Raw genomic sequence first — 17,314 nt, forward strand, 5'->3', positions numbered from 1 at the left:
AATTTGCTCAGTCATGTCCAATTCTTTGTGATCCTGTGGACTATACAGTCCATGGAAATCTCCAGGCCAGAATACTGGAGTGGGTGGCCTTTCCCATCTGCAGGGGATCTTCCCAATCAAGGAGTCGACCCAGGTCTCCTGGATTGCAGGTAGATTCTTTACCAGCTGAGCCACAAGGAAAGCCCAAGAATACTGGAGTGGGTAGCCTATCCCTTCTCCAGCGGATCTTCCCGACCCAGGAATCAAACTAGTGTCTCCTGCATTGCAGGTGGATTCTTTACTAACTGAGCTATCAGGGAAGCCCAGAGGGCCGAGAGGTGAGGTCATCTGTCCAAGGTATCTAGCCAACAAGCAACTGAGCTAGGTTAGGAACAAGGAATCTGGACACTGATCTCGGAGTTACCACATCAGTTCTCCTATGTGTTCTTTTCTGGGTGTGCAGAACAAACCTGAGTAAGGTTGTTTAAGCCCTCCTTGGAACTGGAGAATTGATAAGTTAGTGGTGGTACCTAATGAGATCTAGGGCCTCTTGGCCTCCTGAATCTGGTGTAACATCCAAGTCACAAATGAAGGTTTATGTTATTACTCAGTGATAAGTTTTCTATAAAAACATAACACTTCACTGAATTAACATATGTAATAATTCCTAAGGTTTAATTCTGTAAACAAAAGGATTCATCATAAAAAGATTTAAAGAAATACAATTTGTTGCAAACAAATATGTTTCTGCTAGGCTTTCCATAAAAATAGTTCCTCCCTTAGCAGACCCTGGTTCTTTCTAGACTAGAATTCCAAGATTATAGCACATTATACCACATGTTAAATATCTGGACTTTCTTAAGCTCCATATTTATTAAGATTTTGCCATGGAATGTAGGTGGAAATAATGTATATTAATTCTAGTTTGAAAATCCAATGAATAGTTCTTCATCCACTCTTTTACCTTCCATACATTAAACTTCGTGTGTTTCAACGACAGTATGACAACAACAGGACAAAAGCCTCAGTGCCTGAGCCACTGTCAGAACAGTGTCTTTTCAAATGAGTCAGCTCTTCACATCAGGTGGCCAAAGTATTGGAGTTTCAGCTTCAGCATCAGTCCTTCCAATGGATAGTCAGGACTGATTTCCTTTAGGATTGACTGGTTGGATCTCCTTGCAGTCCAAGGGACTCTCAAGAGTCTTCTCCAACACCACAGTTCAAAAGCATCAATTCTTCGGTGCTCAGCTTTCTTTATAGTCCAACTCTCACATCCATACATGACTCCTGGAAAAACCATAGCTTTGACTAGATGAACCTTTGTTGGCAAAGTAATGTCTCTGTTTTTTAATATGCTGTCTAGGTTGGTCATAATTTTTCTTCCAAGGAGCAAGCATCTTTTAATTTCATGGCTGCAATCACCATCTGCAGTGATTTTGGAGCCCAAGAAAATAAAGTTTGCCACTCTCCATAACTATTTGCCATGAAGTGATGGGACCAGATGCCATGATCTTCGTTTTCTGAATGTTGAGTTTTAAGCCAGCTTTTTCACTCTCCTCTTTCACTTTCATCAAGAGGCTCTTTAGTTCTTCTTTGCTTTCTGCCATAAGGATGGTGTCATCTGCATACCAGAGGTTATTGATATTTCTCCTGGCAATCTTGATTCCAGCTGGTGCTTCATCTAGTCCAGCATTTCGCATGATGTACTCTGCATAGAAGTTAAATAAGCAAGGTGACAATATACAGTTTTGATGCACCCCTTTCCCAATTTGGAACAAGTTCTAACTGTTGCTTCTTGACCTGCATACAGATTTCTCAGGAGGCATGTAAAATTTACTGGTGAATTCTACCAAACATTTAAGGAAGAAATAATAGCAAGTCTTTGCAATCTCTTTCAGAGAACAGAAGAGGAGGAAACACTTCCTAACTCATTCAATGAGGACAGCATTCCTCTAGTACTAAAATCAGGCAAAGACATTACAAGAAAAGAAAACTATATACCCACACCTCCTGTAAACAAAGATGCAAAAATTCTTTTTAGTTTTATATTTGCAGAATTCTCATTTTTAATTTTTCTTAATTTTTTATTTTTTAAAAAATTTATTTATTTTAATTGGAGGCAAATTACTTTACAATATTGTAGTGTTTTTTTGGCATACATTGACATAAATCAGCCATGGGTGTACATGTGTTCCCCATCCTGAACTCCCCTTGTACCTCCCTCCCCATTCCATCCCTCTGAGTCATCCCAGTGCACCAGCCCTGAGCACCCTGTCTCATGCATTGAACCTGGACTGGTGATCTGTTTCACATATAATATACATGTTTCAATGCTATTCTCTCAAATCATCCCACCCTCGCTTTCTGCCACAGAGTCCAAAAGACTGTTCTATACATCTGTGTCTCTTTTGCTGTCTTGCATATAGGGTCATCGTTACCATCTTTCTAAGTTCCATATATATGTGTTAGTATACTGTATTGGGGTTTTTTCTTGCTGACTTAACTCTGAATAATAGACTCCAGTTTCATCCACCTCATTAGAACGGATTCAAATGTATTCTTTTTAATGGCTGAGTATTATTCCATTGTGTATATGTACCACAGCTTTCTTATCCATCTGTCTGCCGACGGACATTTAGGCTGCTTCCATGTCCTGGCTATTATAAACAGTGCTGCGATGAACATTGGGGTGCACGTGTCTCTTTCAGATCTGGTTTCCTCAGTGTGTATGCCCAGAAGTGGGATTGCTGGGTCATATGGCAGTTCTATTTCCAGTTTTTTAAGAAATCTCCACATTGTTCTCCATAGTGGCAGTACTATTTTGCGTTCCCACAGTGTAAGAGGGTTCCCTTTTCTCCACACCCTCTCCAGCATTTATTGTTTGTAGACCTTTGGATAGCCGCCATTCTGACTGGTGTGAGATGGTATATCATTGTGGTTTTGATTTGCATTTCTCTGATGAGTGATGTTGAACATCTTTTCATGTGTTTGTTAGCCATCTGTAGGTCTTCTTTGGAGAAATGTCTGTTTAGTTCTTTGGCCCATTTTTTAATTGGGTCACTTATTTTTCTGGAATTGAGCTGCAAGTGTTGCTTGTATATTTTTGAGATTAATTCTTTGTCAGTTGCTTCATTTGCTATTATTTTCTCCCAATCTGAGGGCTGTCTTTTCACCTTGCTTATAGTTTCTTTCATTGTGCAAAAGCTTTTAAGTTTCATTAGGTCCCATTTGTTTATTTTTGTTTTTATTTCCATTACTCTGAGAGGTGAGTCATAGAGGATCCTGCTGTGATTCATGTTGGAGAGTGTTTTGCCTATGTTTTCCTCTAGGAGTTTTATAGTTTCTGATCTTACATTTATATCTTTAATCCATTCTGAGTTTATTTTTGTGTATGGTGTTAAAAAGTGTTCTAGTTTCATATTTTTTACAAGTGGTTGACAAGTTTTCCCAGCACCACTTGTTAAAGAGATTGTCTTTTCTGCATTGTATATTCTTGCCTCCTTTGTCAAAGATAAGGTTTCTGTAGGTGCATGGATTTATCTCTGGGCTTTCTATTTTGTTCCATTGATCTATATTTCTGTCTTTGTGCCAGTACCATAGTGTCTTGATGACTGTAGCTTTGTAGTATAGCCTGAAGTCAGGCAGGTTGATTCCTCCAGTTCCATTCTTCTTTCTCAAGATTGCTTTGGATATTCTAGGTTTTTTGTATTTCCATACAAATTGTGAAATTATTTGTTCTAGTTCTGTGAAAAATACCATTGGTAGCTTGATAGGGATTGCATTGCATCTATAGATTGCTTTGGGGTAGTATACTCATTTTCACTATATTGATTCTTTCAATCCATGAACACGGTATGTTTCTCCATCTACTTGTGTCCTCTTTGATTTCTTTCATCAGTGTTTTATAGTTTTCTATATATAAGTCTTTTGTTTCTTTAGGTAGATATATTCCTAAGTATTTTATTCTTTTCGTTGCAATGGTGTATGGAATTATTTCCTTAATTTCTCTTTCTGTTTTCTCACTGTTAGTGTATAGGAATGCAAGTGATTTCTCTGTGTTAATTTTATATCCTCCAACTTTACTATATTCATTGATTAGCTTTAGTAATTTTCCGGTGGAGTCTTTACGATTTTCTATGTAGAGGATCATGTCATCTGCAAACAGTGAGAGTTTTACTTCTTCGTTTCCAATCTGGATTCTTTTTATTTCTTTTTCTTCTCTGATTGTTGTGGCTAAAACTTCCAAAACTATGTTGAATAGTAGTGGTGAGAGTGGGCACCCTTGTCTTATTCCTGACTTTAGGGGAAAGGCTTTCAATTTTTCATCATTGAGGATAATGTTTACTGTGGGTTTGTCATATATAGCTTTTATTATGTTGAGGTATGTTCCTTCCATTCCTGCTTTCTGGAGGTTTTTTTTTTTTTTTTTTTTAAATCATAAATGGATGTTGAATTTTGTCAAAGGCTTTCTCTGCATCTATTGAGATAATCATATGTTTTTTATCTTTCACTTTGTTAATGTGGTGTATTACATTGATTGATTTGTGGATATTAAAGAATCCTTGCATCCTGGGATAAAGCCCACTTGGTCATGATGTATGATCTTTTTAATATGTTGTTGGATTCTGTTTGTTAGAATTTTGTTAAGGATTTTTGCATCTATGCTCATCAGTGATATTGGCCTGTAGTTTTCTTTTTTGTGTGTGTGGCATCTTTGTCTGGTTTTGGTGTTAGGGTGATGGTGGCCTCATAGAATGAGTTTGGAAGTTTACTTTCTTCAATTGTCTGGAAGAGTTTGAGTAGGATAGGTGTTAGCTCTTCTCTAAATTTTTGGTAGAATTCAGCTGTGAAGCTGTCTGGTCCTGGGCTTTTGTTTGCTGGAAAATTTCTGATTACAGTTTTGATTTCTGTGCTTGTGATGGGTTTGTTAAGACTTTCTATTTCTTCCTGGTTCAGTTTTGGAAAGTTATACTTTTCTAAGAATTTGTCCATTTCTTCCAAGTTGTCCATTTTATTGGCATATAGTTGCTGATAGTCTCTTATGATCCTTTGTATTTCTGTGTTGTCTATTGTGATTTCTCCATTTTCATTTCTAATTTTGTTGATTTGATTCTTCTCCCTTTGTTTCTTGATGAATCTGGCTAATGGTTTGTCTATTTTATTTATCTTCTTAAAGAACCAGCTTTTAGCTTTGTTGATTTTTGCTATGGTCTCTTTTGTTTCTCTTCCATTTATTTCTGCCCTAATTTTTAAGATTTCTTTCCTTCTACTAACTCTGAGGTTCTTCATGTCTTCCTTTTCTAGTTGCTTTAGGTGTAGAGTTAGGTTATTTATTTGACCTTTTTCTTGTTTCTTGAGGTAAGCCTGTATTGCTATGAACCTTCCCCTTAGCACTGCTTTTACAGTGTTCCATAGGTTTTGGGTTATTTTGTCTTCATTTTCATTCATTTCTATGGATATTTTGATTTCTTTTTTTATTTCTTCTGTGATTTGCTGGTTATTCAGAAGTATATTGTTTACCCTCCATATGTTGGAATTTTAAATATTTTTTTCCCCTGTAATTGACATCTACTCTTACTGTATTGTGGTCAGAAAAAATGCTTGGAATGATTTCAATTTTTTTTGAATTTACCAAGGCTAGATTTATGGCTCAGGATGTGATCTATCCTGGAGAAGGTTCCATGGGCACTTGAGAAAAAGGTGAAGTTGATTGTTTTGGGGTGAAATGTCCTATAGATATAAATTAGGTCTAACTGGTTCATTGTAACATTTAAAGGTTGTGTTGCTCTTAATTTTCTGTTTAGTTGATCTATCAATAGGTGTGAGTGGGGGTATTAAAGACTCCCATTATTATTGTGCTATTGTTAATTTCCCCTTTCATACTTGTTAGCATTTGCCTTGCATGTTGCAGTGCTCCTATGTTGGGTGCATATATATTTATAATTGTTATATCTTTTTCTTGGATTGATCCTTTGATCATTATGTAGTGTCCTTCTTTGTCTCTTTTCACAGCCTTACTTTAAAGTCTATTTTATCTGATATGAGTATTGCTACTCCTGCTTTCTTTTGGTCTCCATTTGCGTGAAATATCTTTTTCCAGCCCTTTACTTTCAGTCTGTATGTGTCCCTTGTTTTGAGGTGGGTCTCTTGTAAACAGCGTATATAGGGGTCCTGTTTTTGTATCCATTCAGCCAGTCTTTGTCTTCTGGTTGGGGCATTACATTTAAGGTAATTATTGATAAGTATGATCCCATTGCCATTTACTTTGTTGTTTGGGGTTTGAGTTTATACATCTTTTCTGTGTTTCCTGTCTAGAGAAGATCCTTTAGCATTTGTTGGAGAGCTGGTTTGGTGGTGCTGAATTCTCTCAGCTTTTGCTTGTCTGTAAAACTTTTGATTTCTCCTTCATATTTGAATGAGATCCTTGCTGGGTACAGTAATCTGAGTTGTAGGTTTTTCTCTTTCACCACTTTAAGTATATCCTGCCATTCCCTTCTGGCCTGAAGAGTTTCTATTGAAATATCAGCTGTTATCCTTATGGGAATCCCCTTGTGTGTTATTTGTTGTTTTTCCCTTGCTGCTTTTAATATTTGTTCTTTGTGTTTGATCTTTGTTAATTTGATTAATATGTGTCTTGGGGTGTTTCTCCTTGGGTTTATCCTGTTTGTGACTCTCTGGGTTTCTTGGACCTGGGTGACTATTTCCTTCCCCATTTTAGGTAAGTTTTCAACTATTATCACCTCAAGTATTTTCTCATGGCCTTTCTTTTTGTCGTCTTCTTCTGGGACTCCTATGATTCGAATGTTGGGTTGTTTAACATTGTCCCAGAGGTCTCTGAGGTTGTCCTCGTTTCTTTTAATTCTTTTTTCCTCTCTGCTTCATTTATTTCTGCCATTCTATCTTTTACCTCACTTATCCTATTTTCTGCTTCCATTATTCTACTGTTGATTCCCTCCAGAATGTTTTTGATCTTATTTATTGCATTATTCATTATTGTTTGACTTTTTTTATTTCTTCTAGGTCCTTGTTAAACATTTCTTGCATCTTCTCAATCCTTGTGTCCAGGCTATTTACCTGTAACTCCATTTTGTTTTCAAGATTTTGGATCATTTTTACTATCATTATTCTGAATTCTTTTCCAGGTAGATTCCCTATCTCCTCCTCTTTGGTTTGGCGGGCATTCATCATGTTCCTTTACCTGCTGAGTATTTCTCTGCCTTTTTATCTTGTTTAGATTGCTGTGTTTGGGATGGCCTTTCTGTATCCTGGCAGTTTGTGGTTACTCATTATTATGGAGGTTCCTCCCTGTGGGTGGGGTTGGATGAGTGGCTTGTCAAGGTTTCCTGGTTAGGAAAGCTTGTGTTGGTGTTCTGGTGGGTGGAGCTGGATTTCTTCTCTCTGGAGTGCAATGAAGCATCCAGTAGTGAGTTTTGAGATATCTGTGGGTTTGGTGTGACTTTGGGCAGCCTGTATATTGAAGCTCAGGGCTATGTTCCTGCGTTGCTAGAGAATTTGGATGGTATGTCTTGCTCTGGAGCTTGTTGGCTCTTGGGTGGTGGTTGGTTTCAGTGTAGGTATGGAGGCTTTTAGATGAGCTCTTATCGATTAATGTTGCCTGAAGTCAGGAGTTCTCTGGTGTTCTCAGGCTTTGGACTTAAGCCTCCTGCCTTTGGTTTTCAGTCTTATTTTACAGTAGCCTCAAGACTTCTCCATCCATACAGCACCAATGATAAAACATCTAGGTTAATGGTGAAAAGATTCTCCACAGTGAGGGACACCCAGAGAGGTTCACAGAGTTACATGGAGAAGAGAAGAGGGAGGAGGGAGATAGAGGTGACCAGGAGAAGAGGGGGAATCAAAAGGGGAGAGAGCAATCTAGCCAGTAATCAATTCCCTATGTGCTCTACACAGTCTGGAACACTCAGAGAGGTTCACAGAGTTACATAGAGAAGAGAAGAGGGAGGAAGAAGATAGAGGTGACCAGGAGGAGAAAATGGGGAATAAAAGGAGAGAGACAGATCTAGCCAGTAATCAGTTCCCTAAGTGTTCTCCACAGCCCAGAACACACAAAGAGATTCACAGAGTTGAGTAGAGAAGATAAGGGGGAGGGAGGAGATAGAGGTAACCTGGGGGAGAAAAAGAGAGTCAGAAGGGGGAGAGAGTAATCAAGCCAGTAATCACACTCCTAAGTAAAAATGGGTACTGAAGATTGGATTCTAAAAGGTACAAAATTGATAACAAATACCAGAAAGGAAAGATTAAAAATCTAGAGTAGAGGTTAGACTCTCAAAAACACAATATTAAAAAAACAAAACAAAATCACAAAAATTATAAAAAATATATATGAAGTTTGCTTTAAAAATAGGGTCTTTTTTTGCAAGGTAATAGGTTATAAAAATGAAAATTAAAGGAGTAATAGAGGACTTAAAACTTTTAAAAATTTTAAAAAATTAAAAAAATGATAATAGTAAAAATACATCTAGGAATTTCTCTGGAGCTGTTGTGGGCAGTGTGGGGTCAGTTCAGTTTCAGATAGTTCCTTGTTCCAGCTTATAGTTCTCAAGATCTATAGGCCCCTTCCAATGTAGTTGGTGCTAACTACGGGTTTTTAATCTGTTGCACCTGTCACTTCCAAAGCGGTTCCCTCTGTTTATTTTGGCTTCTTCTATTCTCAGGTGTCTTCAGTGTCTAATTTCTGCCCTGACACAAGGGGGCGAAGGCGGTCACTTATTTAGGCTCACTTGTTCAGTCGTGCAGTGGGAGGGGGGAACACTGCAAGCAAATATCACTGGTGTGTGTGGGGAGTGCTTGTGTGGGGAGTGCTCGCAGTGTCTGGGCCACATTGGGTTTGCCCTGCTCACGGCGTGTGTGCTTTCCCAGTCTAGACTGCGCAGGCTCCCCGTTGCTCTGCAGGGGAACCATCTAAGGTGGGCCCTGGGTTGCGTGCACTTCCCAGGTCTAAGCTGCTCAGGTTCAGGTTCTCGGGTACTCCACAAAGGCACAGACTCAGTTGGGCCTGCGTTTTGTACCCTTTCCAGGTCCGAGCAGATCAGGCAACCAGGCGCTTGGAGAGTGCACTCTCCCCAGGTGGGCGGTGCGTCTTATCACCTCCCCCGTTCCAGCCGCCCGGTTTCCTGGGTGCACAGCAGGTGCGCCATCTCAGGTGTGCCATGTGTCTCTTCTGGGCAGCTGATCTCTGGCTGTGACCCTCCCGGCGGATGTCAACCGTCCAGAATCCCAGGAAGTCTTGGTTAGCAACTGGGAGCCTGCTCACAGTTTGGTAGAGGATGCTGTCTCTGGGGCCAAGATCGCCCCTTTCCGGCTTTGGCTGCCGCCCACCTGTCTTCCTGCCTCTGGCGGGGCATGGGCCGGTCTGCAACCGATTAGCTCTCTTCTGGTATTCGCTCAGTCCTTTGTTCTGTGAGCGAGCCAGCAGTGCCTTAGGTTAGAGCTTTGTGCAGGATAGTTCTCTCTCTCGCTCTTTTTTTCCTCTCTCTCTGACTATCCCACAGTTTGGGTTGCTATCTCACATTAGCTCCCTCAGATTGTCCTTAGGGCATTCAGGCCCGGTCCTTACCCTGAGCAATGCAACCCATGCCTCCCTGTTCAGCCCCCACTTGATGGTGGCAGATGTGAGCATCTGGGCTACTTCTCTGCTGGGAGTTGCCATAGGCACATAATCTGTGGATTTCATTTATTTATTTCCTTCCAGTTATGTTGCCCTCTGAGATTCCAAAACTCCCCACAGACCTGCCAGTGAGAGGGTTTCCTGGTGTTTGGAAACTTCTCCTTTTTTAAGACTCCCTTCCTGGGACAGGTCTCCATATCTAACTCTTTTTGTCTCTCTTTTTATCTTTCATATTTTGTCCTACCTCCTTTTGAAGACAATGGGCTGCCTTTCTGGGTGCCTGATGTCCTCTGCCAGCATTCAGAAGATGTTTTGTGGAATTTGCTCAGCATTCAAATGTTCTTTCAGTGAATTTGTCAGGGAGGAAGTGGTCTCCCCGTCCTATTCCTCTGCCATCTTAGGGCCACTCCAATGCAAAAATTCTTAACAAAATACTGGCAAATCAAATTAAAAAATTGTAAAAATAATTATATACCATGACCAAGTGGGACTTACACAGGTACGCAAGCCTGGCTCAACATTTGAAAATTAAGTAATGTAATCCATCACATAACAGACTAAGAAAGAAAAATCACATAATCATATCAATAGATGCACAAAAAGCATTTGACAAAACCCATTTAAGATAGAAATTCTCAGTAAACCAGGGATAGAAGGGAATTTTCTCAGTTGATAGAGATTATCTACAAAAACCCCACAGATAATATCATATTTAATGATGAGAAGCTGAAAGTTTTCCTGTTAAGATCAGGTATGAGGCAAGGATGTTCCCTCTCATATCTCTTTTTCAGTGTCATACTGGAATTTCTTGCTAATGCAATATGGCAAGAAAATAAAAGATACACAGATTGGGAAGGAAGATAGAAAAGTGCTTTTGTTCACAGATGACATTGTAGTCTATGTAGAAAATCCAAAAGAATTGATACACACACACAAAAAAAAACCCTCTTGGGACTATTGAACAATTATAGCAAGGTTGCAGGCTTCAAGGATATTATACAAAGGTAAACCATTTTCCTACATACCAATAATGAACAGGTAGAATTTGAAATTAGAAATATTTCTATTGATATTGACACCTTGAAAAATGAAACAGTGTAAGTCTAACAAACAAAACCTTAAAATTCTGATGAATGATATCATAGAACTAAATCAATGGATAGAAAGCCTCAATATTATCAAGATGTCATGTCTTTCCAACTTGTTCTATACATTCAATGCAATTCCAGTCAAAATCCAAACAAGTTATTTTATAAATATTGTCAAATTGATTCTAAAATTTATATGGAGAGACAGAATATTGAATGAGAAGAAAAAGCTGGAGGACTGATGCTACCTGACTTGAAGACTTAAGATAAAACTATAGTAATTAAGACAATGTGGTATTGGCAAAAGAATAGACAATGAAACAGAACAGAGAGATCAGAAATAGAACCCCACAAACACAGTCAACTGATCTTTGATAAAGATGAACAGGCAACAGCAACCAGGATGTCCTTCCATAGGTGAGTGAATAACTAAACTGTGGTACATCTAGACAATAAGAAATTATTCATTGCTGAAAGAAATGAGCTCTCAAGCAATGAAAAGACAGGAAGGGATCTTAAACACTGATTTCCAAATGAAAGCAGCCAGTCTGAAAAGGCTACCTTCTGTATGCTTCTAATTATTTGACATTCTGGAGAAAGCAAAACTATGGAGGCAATAAGAATATCAGTGGTTGCTAGGGGTAAGGTGGCAAGGAGAGATGAAAGGCAGAGCACATAGGGTTTTTAGGGCAGTGAAACTATTCTGTGTGACATATATCACATACTATAATATATCACATATATTATAATAATAGGCGTATGTCATTATACATTTGTTCAGACTCACAGAACCTACGCCAAGAGTGAACCTTAAGGTAGATTATGGTCTTTGAGTGATAACGCTGTGCTAATGTAGGTTCATTCTTTGTATATAAAAAAAAAGTGAACAAAATATCATACTATTCTGGTAAGTGATGTTGATAACATGGGAGACTATGCATGTGTGATTACAGTGGGAAATGAGGAATCTGAGTACCACCTCTCAATTTTGCTGTCAACCTAAACTACCCTAAAAAGTAAAGCCTTAAAATTTTTTTTAAAAAGCATAGTATCATGAGAATATAGGTAAATGGTGCAGTGGGTACCAAAGAATTAAAATATAAGCCCAGGGATTTCTCTGGTGTTCCAGTGGTTAAGGGGGCTTCCCAGGTGGCACCAGAGGTAAAGAATCCACTTGCCAATGCAGGAGATATAAGAGATGCAGACTCCATCCCTGTGTTGGGAGGATCCCCTGGAGGAGGGCATGGCAACCCACTCTGCATTCTGGCCTGAAGAATCCCATGGATAGAGGAGCCTGGAGGGCTACAGTCCACAGGGTCACAAAGAGTTGGAAATGACTGAAGCGACTTAGCATACATGCATATCAGCGGTTAAGAATCTGCCTTCCAATGCAGGGGACTCTGGTTTGATCCCTGGCTAGGGAGTTCACACATGCTGTAAAGCTGGTGTGCTGCAACTAGAAAAATCTGCAAACTGCAACTAAGACTCGATGCAGATATATAAGTAAATATTTTAAAAAAGAAAAGAAAAGAAAATATAGGTCCAACATATGCCAGTCCCACTTTAACTTCATTTTTGCATTTGAAGAATGTATACAGCACTTTCTTCATATTTTTATACATTGAAAGCTAGACTTGGTATTACTATGTTATAGTAAAGTTGAAATTGTATTCTTTACTTTTTATCTTTGTTTTCTGTTAACCTACAAAGCTGATGCTTAAGCATCAAGCTGATTTCACTGAGGCATGTGAAAAGGAAGATGTGGTCTCGCAAAGAAAGAGTCCCTATGTGAAGCAGTTTAGCACAGCATTCAATGGTCAGTGCTCAGGTATATAGTAAGTACTATAGTCCTATGGCAACAAGTGTGTAGATATTCTGACACATTTTGCCATAATTGCATAATTTTTTGCATTACAATTTTTTTTTTTTCCATTTTTACCTGATGGCCTTGTGATAGGGCTTCCCAGGCGGCACAGTGGTAAAGAATCCACCTGCCAATGCAGGAGATGCATGGAACGTGGGTTCAACCCCTGGGTCAGGAAGATTCCCTCCAGCAGGAAATGGCAATCCACTCTCATATTCTTGCCTGAAAAATTCCATGGACAAAGGAGCCTGGTGTATAGTCCATGGGGTTGCAAAGAGTCAGACACAACTGAGCAATTAAACACATGTTTTGTTATAATAAAATCTTCTCTGATTGAAAATTTCAAAAACAAAGTAAAATAAGAAACTATGTTGGGATTACATGAGACAGTATACATAAAGCATCTTAGCAGAGTTTTGCTGACAAAGAATAGTCCCTCAGTTGACAATCTAGAGTCACATTCTGGATCCCTGCCTTTGGGTGAAGGGCCCTGAGGCAGAAATGAGATCATCCCAGCTATCAGAAGGGTCTGCTTTTCTTTATTAGACTTAAGTCTGTGAGCATTTTTCACTAAACAGAGCAAGGCCAGAGATAGCTTTGTGGTCACCAGTGTATCCTTAGCACTGAAATGAATGTGATCTGGATGCTCTTCTCCCTTCCTCCAGGCTTTCACCATAGCTCCTAATGTGTTTCCACCCTGTCATGTGCCCTGAAAGAACTTTGGCATTTGCTGAAAGGTCATCAGCTGCAATCTTAGACCACTGGGTAACTCAAACTTCTGACATTTAAATGCAGTTGCAAAGGGGTGGGATTGCTGCTCCAGCCTAGCCCAGGCTGGAGGTTGGCAGCCCCTGCTTGGATCCCTTTATAAACGAGTGGTTGACTGCTTAGAGGTGACACCAGCCAATACTCTCCCTCCTATCCTCAAATTATCTACCCTGGGTGCCTGTGATAAAGCACTAGTCTGTTTGTTACTTTCATTTCCAATCTCTTGTGAACAAATACTTTCAGAAAACATAGTAAAGGGAAACTAGAAAGGCTAATAAGTACATGAAAAGATGCTGAGCATCACAAATCATTAGGGAAATGCCAAAGACACAATAAGATGCCATTTCATACCCATGAGGATGGCTGTTATTTAAAAATAAACAAACAAACACACATGGACATCCCTGGTGGTCCAGTGGTTAAGAATCCATCTGCTAATGCAGGAGACACAGATTCAACCCCTGGTCTGGGAAGATTTCACATGCCATAAGGCAACAAATCCTGTGCACCAAGACTACTAAAGCCCACGTGCTGTAGAGCCCATGCTCTGCAACAAGAGAAGCCTCTGCAATAAGAAGGCTGCATATCGCAACTAGAGAGTAGTCCCCACTCACCTCAACCAGAGAAAGCCTGCTTGCAGCAACAAAGACCCGGCACAGCCAAAAATAAAAACAAAGAAATAAATTAAAAAAAAAAATTCTTGGCAAAGATGTCTACACACTGGAACTCTCGTGCACTGCTGGCGGGAAAGTAAAATGGTGCAGCTTCTGTGGAAAATGGTACAGTGATTCTTCAAGAAGTTAAACACAGAGTTATCATATGACCCAGCAATTCTACTTCTGAGTATGTACTCTCAAAAAACTGAAAGCAGGGACTTGAACATGTTTTTGTCCTACAATGGACATGATAGCATTATTCATAGGAAAAGGTGGAAACAATCAAACTGTCCCTCAATGGATTAATGGGTAAACAAAATGTGATATATCCACCAGTGGAATATCATTCAGCCTTAAAAAGGAAGATTCAGACACATGCTACAACATGGATGAACCTTGAAAATATGATGCTGAGTGAAATAAGCCAGTCACAAAATGGGAAATATTATATGACTCCACTTATATAAAGTACTTAAATAATCAAATCTATAGAGACCAAAAGTACAATGCTGGTTGCCAGGGACTAGGGATTGCGGGGAAGAGAGAGGTATTGTTTAACAGGCATAGAGTTTCACTTTACAATAAAATAATGCTTTTTAAATGAATAGTTTTATGAATTTTGACATATGTATAGGTTCAAGTTGCCATCACCATAATCAGGATATAAAACAGTTTCATCAGCAAAGAATTCCCTGTTCCATCCTCCCTGGCCACACCAACTAACCTGGCAACAATGAAGTTGGTCTCTGACTATAGTTTTGTTTTTTTGAGAATATCATATAAACAGAATCATACAGCATATAGTCATTTAAGCTTGGTTTCCTTCCCCTGCATAATGTCTCTGAGATTCATCCCAGTGCCACATGCAGTTTGTACCAACAGTTTGTTCCTTTTCATTGCTGAATATTGTTCTATTTTGTGCATCTATTAATACCACAGTTTCTTTACCACCACTGAGGAGCATTTGGGTGTTAGCAGTTTCTGACAATTATAAATAGAGCTGTCATAAATATTTATGAATGGGTTTTGGCATGAACATACACATTCATTTCTCTAGAAGAGATGTGACAGTCCACTCTGAGTGGCATTGTTTTGTACAACCGTGGGGGAAACCCTCTTAATCAGATGACGACATTCAACTTCAAAGGAAACCTGGAAACCAAGCAACCAGGCCAGTCTCTTCAGTTACAGCCAACTGCTGACCCAGATAGCCTAATATCCAGCCACTGCCCTTTCTATAATTATGTCTGAAGAATTATGGTTGATCTCCTGTGTGAAGGACAAAACTGAATTACTTATGGATGGCAACATGATACATGAGGACCAAAGAAAGTTCCATTCTACAGTCCTCACAATTCCCAGAAACTATTGGGGAAGTAAAAGAAAGTTTTCTTATGTTCTTAAAGAAATTTAGATCCTGGTGATGTCAAAATTAAAATGCTCTGACACAGCAGTTCGTCTTCTCCAGCTGTATTTTACTGAAGCACTGGCACATAGGTAAGGAAGCTTGGTGCAGCACTGTTGGAAGAACAAACATTTAAAAAAAATCCAACTGTCCACACATGGGAGTGTGGTATGTCTCTGTGTATTGACACAAAGATGTTTTGCTGTGGTAGACACTTAAGACTGGATATTCAATATCAATGTCCAACTCTTGGAGCAAAGCATCACCCATCTGGCCAATGCTACATAAGTGGAAGGTTATTCGGGACAGCAGTGAGGGGTGGTGATGGATGTTTCCGGGGAATTACTTATTTCCTAATAAGAGAACTAATGTGGTTGAAGCTGCCTTCTCCTCTCTGAATCTTCAATGTGCGCTAGATGTTTGGAGCTGCAGTGCCCATTTTGTGCCCATGAGATGGTAAGCATGGAGGCAAAAGCCCACTGGCCAAGGATTACAGAGAGGAGACAGAGAGGTTCCTAATGGAACTATTGACCAGCTATGTGAGTGCCAGCTGCTGCCTCGGAGAAAATATGAGAAAAATATGTGAGACTTCCCACATATTTAAATCACTCTACATTTTCTATTACTTGCAGCTAAACACATTCCAATTGAAATAACTGTCAAAGGAAAAAATCAAATTGCCCAGCAATGTGCATATTGTCCTATTTTGTAAAATGAAATTTTACATGTATACATAATAGTGATACAGACATCAAAAAATTGGAAGGGTAATAGTAATTAACCAGTATTGGGCACCTACTGTGTGACAAGCATACCTTATCACGTTAAGCCTCACAGTCTGTAAAGGTAGATGTTTTATTGTTTTCACCACTTATAAGTGAGGAAACTGAGGCTTCAGGAGCTTTTCCAAATTGTACAACTAGCAGATGGTTAGCCTGGAACCTGGAGCCAGGTTCTCTCTGCTCCTAGAGACAGTGCTTGGACCACCCTATGCAAACCCCACCCACACCAGTGCCCGAGGTGCCTATTACTAATACTGTGTGTGCTTAGCCGCTCAATTGTGTCTGACTCTTTGCGACCCCACGGACTATAGTCTCTCAGGCTCCTCTGTCCATGGGGATTCTCCAGGCTAGAATACTGAAGTGGGTTACCATGCCCTCCTCCAGGGGATCTTCTCAGTCCAGGGACTGAACCCAGGTCTCCCTCATTGCAGGCGAATTTTTTACTGTCTGAGCCACAAGGAAGCCCATTACCAATACAGACCCCACCAGCTCTAACGCAGCTATTTCTAGGGGGTGGTTTAGGGGATGGGCTGTTTCCGTAGTGTTTCCTTTTCAATAAGCAAGTATTATTTTTGTTTTGAAAATACAAATGTAGAGAAATTGAAAAAATAAAGAATTAATAAAGTAACTCTGGTGTTAGGCACTGTGCTGGGAATATTTCTTTCTTCCAGATTTGAATATCAACTATAAATATCCATTCAGTCACATAGGCCTTTTGGAATTAAAAGGCATCCTTTTCAAACATATGAAAGGAACCTGGCTAAGCGGATTGCCAATATTTTGTTATGTGACCTATACCCCAGATAAGTTATCTGCCAGTCTGACTCCTGCCCCATGAAGGAATGAAACCCTGCAGGAAATACATTGTGAAGAATGCTTTTGAGTCTTTGAATAAGAGTTTTATGAATCATTTTTCTAGTGGCTGGATTTCTCATCTCCTACCTGTTACCAAACGATTGCTTCTTAGGGTCCTTAAAGAAAAAAAGTTCATCAAGAAAAAGCAGGTCTGTGTTCCAGGTTCTATTTACAGCTGACTTATGGTCCTTGGCAGCCTTCAGGTCAGCCAGCCAGAGAGATTTCCTTGAGGGCTCGCCCAGTGATCTCAACCACGTGGTCTGAGGCACTTTCCCTTAAAGGTCCTGGC

General features: G+C 39.6%; 1 long non-coding RNA gene across 1 annotated transcript; it reads right to left on the reverse strand.

Annotated features, from left to right (window-relative positions):
* Positions 1-652: 652 nt before the first annotated feature.
* On the reverse strand, positions 653-14,012 carry LOC133071215 (uncharacterized). Its single transcript, XR_009696384.1, has 3 exons — positions 13,942-14,012; positions 12,635-12,781; positions 653-1,687 (listed from the first exon to the last, which is right to left on the reverse strand). It is a non-coding gene; the product is annotated as an uncharacterized LOC133071215 (long non-coding RNA).
* Positions 14,013-17,314: the final 3,302 nt, after the last annotated feature.

The sequence above is a fragment of the Dama dama genome, chromosome 16, assembly GCF_033118175.1.
Source record: "Dama dama isolate Ldn47 chromosome 16, ASM3311817v1, whole genome shotgun sequence".
In the NCBI taxonomy this organism is placed as follows: domain Eukaryota; kingdom Metazoa; phylum Chordata; class Mammalia; order Artiodactyla; family Cervidae; genus Dama; species Dama dama.